The following is an 11,553-nucleotide window of genomic DNA, read 5'->3' on the forward strand; positions in this document are numbered from 1 at the left end:
CTGAAATCAGAGTTAATGTTTTGGGTCCAGTGACCCTTCCTCAGAACTGATGGTAGCTAGGAAAATGTCAGTTTATGTGCAGAAAGTAGTGGGGGAGGGAGGGGTAAGGAGTAAACGATAGGTAGGGATAGAGCCCAAAGATAGAGAAGAACATTTGGACAGACAAAGGATTGTATAACGATCTGGCTAGGAGGGTGAATAGTTGTTAATGGGGACTGTTAGTGGATTACAATGAGTTCTGCATAATTGCAGACTATGTGATAACAAAGTCTCGTTTGTGGGGTTGGGATAAGGACATGGGAGCACTCAAGCCCTGAAGTTGTTGAACTTGTTATTGAGTCCAGAAGGCTGCAGGGGCCCCAAGCAGAAAATGAGGTGCTGGTTCAGAGGCAGGGACATTACCACAGCGATACCAGAGCCTTTCTTTTTTTTTACTACTGTGTTCTGCACTTTTCCCTGACTGAACATAATTTCCACTATGTTACCTTTAAAAAAAAATCTTCAGAACATTCAGATCAATAGCAAGGCCAGTACTGTTTCACATCCCCAAATGTCCCTGAGTAGGCCTGCTTATTGGTCTGTTTCAGAGAGCAATTAAGAGCCAATTATGTTATTGTGAGTCTGGAGTTACATATAGGCCAAACCAGGCCACTGCCTTACTTATTCCATGATCAGTGCCTGTCCCAATCAAATTTCTTATTGTCTTCAACATGACACTGTCTTGCTCAAATTAAATGGGGCCTGCTAATGTCATACCAAAAGGTGTCCTGCCAACATGCAGCTGAACTGCTGTCTATTTTTTCCCCAATCACATTACACACCTCTGGAGCAGGTGGGACTTGAACCCAGGCCTCCCAATCCAGGGATAGGGACATTATGACTGTCCCACAAAAGGGCCCCTGGACAGCAGTCTAATATTTTTTATTTAACTTATTTTTCTAGGTTATATAAATAGATAGGGTCACTATCAGTGCACCACAAGAGCTCCTTCATCCCATTTAAGATATTCTTCAATTGACCTCTTCTGAGTTGTTATTACAGACCTCTGGAACAGGTAGGACTTGAACCAGGGCCTCTTGGCTCAGAAGCCGGGATATTTTACCAGGATGTTGCCTGGTATGGAGGGAAGGTCTTATGAGGAAAGGCTGAGGGACTTGAGGCTGTTTTTGTTAGAGAGAAGAAGGTTAAGAGGTGACTTAATAGAGACATACAAGATGATCAGAGGATTAGATAGGGTGGACAGTGGGAGCTTTTTTCCTCGGATGGTGATGGCTAGCACGAGGGGACATAGCTTTAAATTGAGGGGTGATAGATATAGGACAGATGTCAGAGGTAGGTTCTTTACTCAGAGAGTAGTAAGGGCGTGGAATGCCCTGCCTGCAAAAGTAATAGACTCGCCAACTTTAAGGGCATTTAAATGGTCATTGGATAAACATATGGATGATAATGGAATAGTTTAGGTTAGATGGGCTTCACAGGTCAGCGCAACATCGAGGGCTGAAGGGCCTGTACTGCGCTGTAATGTTCTATGTTCTATTATCATTGTGCCACACGAGCCCTTTCACTCCACTAGCTTGTTTTTTTTTCCTTTATTAAATTATTTTTCTAATTAACCTGTTCCGAGATGTTATTACACACCTCTGGAGTAAAGTAGGACTTGGACCCAGACTCCTTGGTCCAAGGGTAGGGACACTACCACTGCACCACAAGAGGGCCCCCAGATGCAATCCCAACTGAGCTATTTCAGCTTGGCACAACGTAGAGGCTGTTTTTCAAAGTGTTTTTAACCTATTTTTCTAATCAGGCTGTTCAGAGATGTTGTTACACACCACTAGAGCAGGTGGGACATGAACCTCCTGGCTGAGAGAGAGGGTCACTGCCAGTGCGCCACCACAGCTCCTTCATCCCATTTATTTCCCAATCGACCCGTTCTGAGATGTTATTACACACCTGTGGAGCAGGTAGGGCTTGAACCTGGGCCTCCTGGCTCAGAGGCAGGGACATTACCGCTGCACCACGCGAGCCCTTTCACTAGATTTAATTTTGACTGAGTTTAATTGGGGTCGGTGGGTGGAGGGTATGCAAGGCAATCGAAATAGTTTCTTATTTTCAAAGCTAACAGCGGTTTTGATTTATTTGCCCCCTTTTGGAGGGTGGGGGGGGGGGAGCTGTCAGGCAGAGAAGGACGGACTCACCCTCCGCCATTGTGTCCTCCGTTACCCTTGGCAACCGCCAGCCCGGGCACCAAGGAGAGCTCAAACTGCGCAAGAGAATCCCCCCGCACCTCCTTGTTTCAGAGTGTGCTCCGGCGCACACCCTAGTGGCGGAGCTGCGAACCGCTTTAAACTCAGGCGCCCACGAAAGTTCCTTCGAACTCCGTCCAACTCCGAGGAACAGCAGCTAAACTGAACACATAACAAATAAAAACGCTGGAAGGGGTAGTGAGAGCAAACTATCCTTGAGATCACTGGAGGTAGCAGGACAGGTGGAGTGGCAATGAAGAAAGCATTCGGTGTTCTTGGCTTTATTAACAGTGGCAAAGAAGAGTAGAAAATCAAGGGGTGATGCTGAACTGAGATAACAAGGTGTAGAACTGGATGAACACAGCAGGCCAAGCAGCATGAGAAGAGCAGGAAGGCTGACGTTTCAGGTCTAGACCCTTCTTCAGACCCGAAACGTCAGCCTTCCTGCTCCTCTGATGCTGCTTGGCCTGCTGTGTTCATCCAAATCTACAAGTTGTTATTTCAGATTCTCCAGCATCGGCAGTTCCTAATATCTCTGTGATGCTGAACTACCTTTAGACCTTGTTCGACCTCAGCTGGAGCATCGTGTACAGTTCTAGGTGTCAGTGATTCTGAAAATGGAGATAAAAGGTTCAGGTGGATAACCCTTCAATAAAATTTATTTTGATCTCAAACTTTTTGATTGCTCAGAAAATTATAGGAAAGAAGTGAACGTATTAGAGAGGATTCCAGAGATGAGGAAATTTTGTTACAAGGACCGATTGAAGAATTTGGAATTATTTTCCTTGAAGAGAAGGCAACTAAGTGGAGGTATTCAGAATCATGAGGGCGGGGGGCAGGACACAGAGGGAGAAGCTGCTCTCTCTCCTAAAAGGAACAAGAGGGCATATGCTTAAATTTATCCACAAAAGGTGCAAAGGTGGCGAGGAAAAGCTTTTTTTTTCACTCAGCAAGTAGTTACGATGTGGAATGCATTGCATAGAAGTATGGTGGAGGCAGGTTCAATTAAGACATTAAAAAGAGTATTGAATGATTATTTAAATAAAAAGAATATGCAAGTGTATGGGGGGGAAGCAGGAGTTTGGCAAAAGGCAATGAAGCTCATTTAATGAGCCAGTGCAGGCATGATGGGCCAAATGGCCTCCTTCTGTACTGTATTACTTCTGTGATTCAGTGAGTCTGAAAATAGTGTTAAAATTTCAGGTGGATAATCCTTCAGGAGAATTCATTTCGGTTTCCCGCACTTTGATTGCTCAGAGAATGACACCGGTACTGAAAGGTTTATAATCAGGAAAGATCTTGGATGGTGGTAAACAATTTTACTTGGAGCATAAAAATGTGGGCAAAACTACAGGATAAGCCTACAAGACTACTTCACACAGTTTAAAAACATGGAATTGCAAACAGATGGAGTGAAAGATCAGGAGAGAGACTGAGGGAGGTTGACTGGCATCCAGAGATAATGAGAAAGCAGCCTCAAAACTTTGGCAAATTCAGATGAGATCATTTGCTGCACTTCTTCAGAAGACTAAGTGAAAGCCAATGCTGGAAAGAAAAATTTGTGCCGAGTGCCATGCGTGAAATTGTCCCTCGCCAGTAATGCAGGATCTTCTCTGCTGACGCCTGGTTTGCAGAGTTTTGTCTGCTTTGCAGCTTCTGAAACCACATGTTGTCACAATGGCTAACTCCTACCACAGCTAGTTGGCACCACCATTTGCATTGATTTTCAGTTAGAATTTCCCACTTGTCACAATTGATGTGGAGGACTTTCATGAGAGAGGTTAATCCGGGGGAAAAAGCCAAAGCAAAATATAGAAAGCAGGAGACTAGCACATCGAGTAAGGATAACAAGAATTAGGAACAACAGGAGGTCATTTTGACCATGGCTGCTCTTCAACTCATTTCCCAACCACCTCCCTAATCCTTTGATTCCAACATGCAAAAATATAAGTTGCAGTCTTAAATACTCAACAGCAGAGCTCCTGCAAGGTTTGAGTTATAAAGGAGACTGGGGCATTTTTACCTGGAGTGTAGGAGGCTGAGGGGTGACATTATAGAGGTTTATAAAATCATGAGGAGCATTGATAAGACTAATAGCGAAAGACTCTCTCTCTCTCTTTCACTGCTTCCCTCCCCCCCACCCCTGGCAGGAGATCCAAATCTAGAGGGCATAATTTTAAAAGTGAGATGAGAAGAGATTTAGAAGGGACCCAACGGGCAACATTTTGCACACAGAGGGTGGTGCGTATATGGAATGAGCTGCCAGTGGAAGTGGTAGAGGTGGGTACAATTACAACGTTTAAAAGACATTTGGACAGGTACATGGATAGGATAGTTTAAGAGGGAAAACAGGGTAAATGCTGAGAAATGGGACTAGTTCAGTTTAGGAAACATGGTCAGCATGGATAAGTTGGGCTGAACAGCCCATTTCCATGCTGTATGACTCTGAAAGATTTACAAACCTTTGAAAAGAATGAAAAAAAAACATTTTTCAGAGATAGTAGGAACTGCAGATGCTGGAGAGTCTGAGATAACAAGGTGTAGAGCTGGATGAACACAGCAGGCCAATCAGCATCAGAGGAGCAGGAAGGCTTACGTTTCGGGCCTAGACCCTTCTTCAGAAATGAAGAACATTTTTCAGGGTTGATTTGGCAGGAGATCTTTATAAAAGGCATCTGACAGGATAGGTGTAGCTGATATTCCATTTTTTGGGGTGGTGGTTCATGAATAAAAAAAAAAACAAGTAGTCACTAATAAAACCAATAAATAATTCAGGAGAAATTTCCTTTACCCAGCAGGATGGTTAGAATGTGGACCTTGCTATCACAGTTGAGGTGATGGTTAGAAGTTCTCCAAAGGAGGCTTGATAAAACATAAAAGAAAATATTAAAAGCAAATGCAGATATGTTTAGATGAAGTAGGGTCTGAGGAGGTTCAGAAAGCATGACTTGTTTCTGGGCTGAAGACTGAATGCATTTTCTCTTTAGTCTTTCAGAGTTAGTGCCACACTAATTTGCTAAATTAATTGCCTAATATCTTATTTCAAGGGTGAAAATGAGTTCTGAATTTATAAAGATATAAATTCCCCCACTCCTTAAGCTGTCATGTACATTTAAAATAAAACACTTGTAGTCATTCCTGTAATTTATTAGTTAACAGCATCATAAATAATACAGAAACAGAAACATTTCACAGTCTGTGACAGAGTAACTTCACTTGGTTGTTCTCGGAACATTTTTCTAACACATTTTTCGTTGACTATTTATTGCACACCACACGCTATGCCAACATTTCCTTTGGCATAGTTTTCAACTAATATGTACTTTTCCTTCCTTTTATCTCATATGCTAGTCTACAAAGAGGGAAAGGGTATTATTCATCTGTATTGCTCAAAATGCAGAACACTCGTTGGCATTTCGACATATACCACTAACATTGCATTTCTATGCTTTGAAACCCTAATCCTTGTTTGAAATCCATGGTAAAACGCAAGTTTGGAGCTCTCATTTTTGTAGGTTTAACTATTTTCTATTCTCTATTGGAAGTGCACATGTATTAAATTTCTGTCTTATTTGCATTAATTTGGATGTTACCTCCCTTGCAACAGGTACAAGTTGGGTTAAAATAGTTCACAAAGGAATTGGAGGGAAGCAATTATCCAGTGCACTGAAAACGCACGGCAAGCAAAGTTAAACTCCTTTAAAAGGGCTGGGTGCCCATCTTTGCACATTCCAAAACAATTCTGTCCAGGGAAAAGACTGATGAAGAGTAATCAAAAAGTATCTCAAATCCTTTAGCAGCAAATTAAAATTCAGTCTAAAAACATAATGCATAAATTTTTTGGAGGGGGTGTAAAAGGAGGAGAGTTTCTATATATAAAATAATATAATTTAAATAGAATATTTCAAACAAATTTCATATTTTATAAACGTTCACAGTCCACTATGATAAGGGGAGTTTCTGGCCCCAAAATCTCTAGCTTTAACACTGCTCCATTAACATCATGGAGGACAAAGGTCAAGAAGTGATTGTATGGGTGACTCCAAATGTATGACGTGATGGAAATTCTTTGCCAAATGACTGTGCCCTGAGGAATGTTAAAGGATGAAACAAAAAAAAAGTGCGGTCCTTTTTGTCTCTAAAAAGACAGCAAATAGAGTCACAAGTGCAACATTTCCAAGCATGTGACCATCTTGAGAATGACTTGGTTGGTGAGGCCATTAATTACAGGGGGCAAAAAAAAAGCCAACTCCTGCTCTTCGTTAAAAGAGGAATTTCGCCCCCACAGAACTGGAGACAGGGAGACGCCAGTAAGTGTATGTTTTCAACATGCAGGATTACACAGCAATTTAGTGGATTACACATCCCCTTTAATTAATTCTGTAATATAAATGGCCTGTTAAGACTCAGGATCCCTTTAAATTGGGTATACTGTACAATTTTTCCTTAGCTGATGTCAGATCACTACCAAACAGCAAGATTTCAAATGGAATATTATAAGGTTGAAATAAGTAGAGTCTGGTTAAAACTGTAGAACCAGCCTTCAACTTAACTAGCCAAGCTCTTTTTTTTAAATACAAGAACTAAATATAAAGACCATTTTGCAAATATAATTGTGTGTCCTTCAAATGTGGCAAGGTAGGAATTTTTCCTGTCAATTTCCTGTTTTCCTTCTGAAGTTATCCCCCAGTTTCTCCCAAAGGCTTTGATGGGTTCTTGGCACTACAAATGAAAATTGGGATTATTTGGAGGGAGGGTGATTCATACTTGTTTTGCAGAAAAGAGAAGCAAAAGTGTTTCATCTTGTAACCATCGAGAAAAATGCAAGAATGCCAAATTTCAAACAATCCCAAAAATGTATACTACGGGAGAAGAGGGTGCTGGTCAGTTGGCTGGTCAACTGTTTGAAATGAAGAAAGCAAAAGTGCCTTTATTGAGGTACCCCAGAGCTTGGAAGCATATGACTTCCTTGTTGCTTTCTCCATGGCAATGCGTTGGCCAAGCAGAGAAATCATTCAAACCAAATCAGCAGCTTTTTCCACGATTCACAAAAAGCTAGCTTCAAGTTCACTATTTCAGAGGGAATGGAGTATAAAGGTCAGAGATTTTGTTACAACTATACAAGAACCTAGTTGGACCACCTGGGAATATTGTGAATCGTCTTGGGCCATTTATGCTTGAATAGATATACTGGCGTTGGAGGCAGTCCAGAGAAGGGGAGGCGATGGCCGAGTGGTAATATTGCTGGACTGTTAATTTAGATGTCTGGGGGAGCAAATCCCACTATGGCAGATGGTGAATTTGAATTCAATTTTTTTTTAAAAAATCTGGAAATAAGAGTCTAATGATGACCATGAATCCATTGCCAATGACGAAAAAACCCACCTGGTTCACTAGAAGTAAACTGTCATCCTTGCCTGATCTGGCCTACGTGAAATTAGGGATGGGCAATAAATGCTGGCCTAGAAAACATCATCTTCATCCCGTGAATGAATTAAAAAAAAAGGTTCACTGGGTCAGTACTAGGTTTTGATGGACCCTGTGGAGGTGATGGAGTAGATTGGGCCTGTACGGGTTAGAATATAAAATAACAAGGGCTGCATTTATTCAAGAATGCAAGATCCTTATAGGACTTGATGGGGTACCTGTGGAACAGTTGTTTCCCCTTGTGGATGAGTACGAATACGAGGGCACACATTTAAGAGAGACATCAGTATACATTTTTGAGGGTTGTAAATCTGCAGAATTCTTTAACACCGAGGCTGTTGAGGTTGACTCACTATATACATGCAAGGCTGAGAGAGGTATTTTTAATCAGTAAAATGAATCAAGGGTTCTGCAGGAAAGTGGAGTTGAGAGTTATCAGATTAGTCGTCATCACTTCATTGAATGGCAGAGTAGACACAGTGGGCTGAATGACCCACTTCTCCTACGTCTATGGTCTTTTCACCTGTAGTATAAAATTGTTGTGATAATTTGAAATTTGGTACTCTTGCATTCGTCCCAATGACTGCAATACAGAAGTAATTTTCACAACATGTCTCTCTTTTCTATAATATTCAAGTTTTGTACAACCAAGCCTTGGTTTCACTTGTACAACAAAGGCCCTCCAACCCTCAAAATAACTGAAGCAGTCTTTGCAAGCTAAAAAACGTTAACATAAACCAGAAATCAGCTATGACTACAACAGAAAAGCAAACCACTAGAAATCCAGGAAATCTGAAATAAAATCAGAAAATGCCAGAAGTAATCAGGTCCAGCAGCATTTGTCATAGATTGTGTAAGAAATTATGTCTTCACACCGTTTTAGAGTATTTTCTATTTTTGTTTCAACAAACAGCAACTATTGAACAGGTGAAAGCTTGCTCCATCCCTTATACTGACAGTTGTCAAACTACCACACCTACTCACTGGATACACATGGGCCACAGAATTGAAGATGGAGATCAAAGCAACAGAAGGACACCATTAAAAGATGATGTCTCCAAAAAAAAAAGGGATAACTTTACTTGTCAAGTACGGATGGGCAGTATTTCACTCAAGTACCAGTCTTTTCTTTCCTATATCCTTCTTCTCCATGCCTCACCACCCCAATTCTTGCAGGACACCAGATACCAGCTTAGAGTCTCCATGCCCACGACTTTGCAATAAATGGCATTAAGTTATACAAATTTGAGGAGTTAAGTTTGCACACAAGCACTTTCAAACAGAACTCATTCGATGTCACTTACGAGCAAGATTCAAGGTGAGCCCCTCTTTCCATCACAGGACATCAGAAATGATTAAACATTTTGATCTTCTATTTTTATAAAAAGAAATTAAAATCCAACTGTCAGCAGGGACAGTGATTGAAACTGGCACTTTCCCAAACCAATCTCCATACATCTGCTGCTTTGTGCAGTAAACCTATATTTTAGGATAAACTTCCAGAAGAAAGGAAGAGGACATTAAGAAATTACTGGGCCACTTGAAAACACCAACTGAATAGGGCATTGTTGGCATGGCAACACGTTTCACAGGCTACGTTACTAATGTAATGGAGCACTTAAGTGACTTTTTTTTTTAAAAAAAAGTAGTCATGGCTCCATTAATTTTGATGAGAAATGCCTTGGTTTGTGCATTAGTTTAACATTTCCCAGCTCATTGCCAATGTTAGATTTTAGCATTGGGTTATTGTTGGTCTATGTTTGCCTGAACACAAGAATGTTACCTTGTATGAATATTTTAAAAATGAGGATAGTTAATTTGAAATCACAACCTAAATCTGACTTAAATTAATTATTCCCAACATTAATCTGTTTAGTGGGTCATGTTAATTAGCCTTAATTAGGAATAGCTGCATTAGCATCCCTTTGTAGAGTTTGTCTCCTGATTTCAATACATATTTCACTGTCAATCAGCTTACCAGCACCTCAAGATTAGCAGCTACAAAAGACAATTTTTCCAATAGTTAAAAATCAATACATCAGCAAATCCATGGGCAGGCAAGAGAGTTTTCAAACACATATGATGAGGAGTTTGTGTATGCATGTGTCAGGTTCAATGGTTTCAAGCAAGATATCCATTTACTTTACTTTCTCTGGTCAATGGTCCAGCAGTTGATAAACCACAATCTTCAAGTCAAAAGAAAAAGTGAAGAGACACATATTAAGACAGGAACAGGAGAGGTTAAATGATTTTTCATTCATTGATAATTGACAATTTCTTGACCAAACAGAAGCTCACACTACTCTTCCTTTTGAATTGTATTCAGCGGAGTTGCTTATGACATTTTATCCCTCCTGCTTTATCTTACTTCTGGATGGCAACTCATATTAAACATATTTCTATTGGACACTGGTAACTTTCCTTCACCTTGTCCTGTTCTGTCCAGAGAGACAGACAGATTCAGACAGATGGGTAACCAAATCAATTGCATGGTTTAAAGGATTCGATATGCAAAGGAGGTGCACAATACACTCTGGTCTGCTATTTTACACCATCGATCAAACCCTTCAAAATGAATCATCACCCTTAAAACTGGCCTTTGCTCTGGGACCTTTTTAAAGGTATAACAGGATTACAAGTAATTCTTCTGATAAACATTCAGAATTTTAGCTGGTTATGTTTAACAGTTTCTCCTCAGCGACTAATTCTGAATCTTCTGTTTATGTCAATCTGTTTTGCATAAAGTATAAAGCCACATTAAAAATGGAAACATATCCTTGATTGCAAGTTCCTAAACACACTGCTTGATCTGAATGAACAACTGTCATATAAATTGTGACTGAAATTTCACCATTTATATAGATGTATACTCTTTATTGAATTTCTATCGCTTACACTGATTCATGTCCACTTTAGGTTTGGCTATAGTCTGATGTAATTTGCAAAATACAGCTGTAAATGAATATCAGCAAAATGATCCATTCTCAGATCTAACTATCAGGTTACACCCAACGAGGAAATTCCTGAATTTATATATGCAAATATGGTATACTGACAGGGCTTATTGCATAGTCAACAGATTGGATTTCCTTCTCTTCCAACCCCAACTACAGCATATATTTCCAAAATGCACACGGTTCAAGGACAGTCCCCAAGCTGGATTTAAAATACACTTTGCACAACAAATTATTAACAGAATGAGAATTACCTAAAGGGAATTTGCAGAAGTTTCACATTTGACAGTTTATTTGTAAAATTTGATCTCTGTGTCAACACAGTCAAAGAACAGATCTGCCATCTCCTCTGGATCAAAAGTTCCTCCACTGGTCAACATGTTCTTGATAGCATTTAATGCCTGTCTCTCGAGGTTTTGCATAGTCTGGTGCAATTTTACACCTTCCTCCTGAAAGGGAACAAGTATTACAGTGATGTACATTAGCAAGACCCAGGCAAAGTGTCCTTGTAAAGTTCTTATCTCAATCCTATTTCTCTCCATCGCTCCGCATGCCAGTGTGCTTATTCAACCGTTCAATTTGCTTTTTATTTTAAAATTGAAAAGTTGAAGTGAAGAACCAAGGCTCAGAACAGTCAAAGGAAGGAAGGAAGGTAAAGAGAGAAAAATCAGGAAGCACTGTTTCACTGATGCCAAATATTGAAGGGAGAAAGAACTGAGATAAATAAAGAGATCCAAAAGTTTTAAATGGCAAGGAAATAACTTATTACAAGTTTTTTTGAAATGGGACCAGCATTTGTTGCCCCTTCTTAATTACCCTCCAGATGGTACTGTTGAGCCAATTTAGTGGTAGCATTCATGGGTTAGGAATGTGCAGTCAAAGGAGGCCTTTACAAATTACTGCAGGGCATCTAATAGATGGCATACATG

The 11,553-nt window shown here is 40.3% G+C and overlaps 1 protein-coding gene and 2 long non-coding RNA genes across 3 annotated transcripts in view; 1 reads left to right on the forward strand and 2 right to left on the reverse strand.

Moving 5' to 3' along the window:
- The window catches only part of LOC109921411 (leucine-rich repeat-containing protein 46), a 29,251-nt gene extending 27,083 nt beyond the window's left edge, over positions 1-2,168 (reverse strand). Inside the window, exon 1 of the mRNA XM_048614821.1 lies at positions 1,951-2,168. The gene's annotated coding sequence lies outside the window, so the exon portion shown is untranslated. The remainder of the gene's footprint in view (positions 1-1,950) is intronic.
- The window catches only part of LOC125486614, a 121,839-nt gene that overhangs the window by 90,474 nt on the left and 19,812 nt on the right, over positions 1-11,553 (forward strand). The window lies entirely within an intron of this gene.
- LOC125486613 lies at positions 5,375-11,247 on the reverse strand. Its single transcript, XR_007265256.1, has 2 exons — positions 10,879-11,247; positions 5,375-9,856 (listed from the first exon to the last, which is right to left on the reverse strand). It is a non-coding gene; the product is annotated as an uncharacterized LOC125486613 (long non-coding RNA).

Source organism: Rhincodon typus, chromosome 30 (genome assembly GCF_021869965.1).
Source record: "Rhincodon typus isolate 14 chromosome 30, sRhiTyp1.1, whole genome shotgun sequence".
NCBI classification, from domain to species: Eukaryota; Metazoa; Chordata; class Chondrichthyes; order Orectolobiformes; family Rhincodontidae; genus Rhincodon; species Rhincodon typus.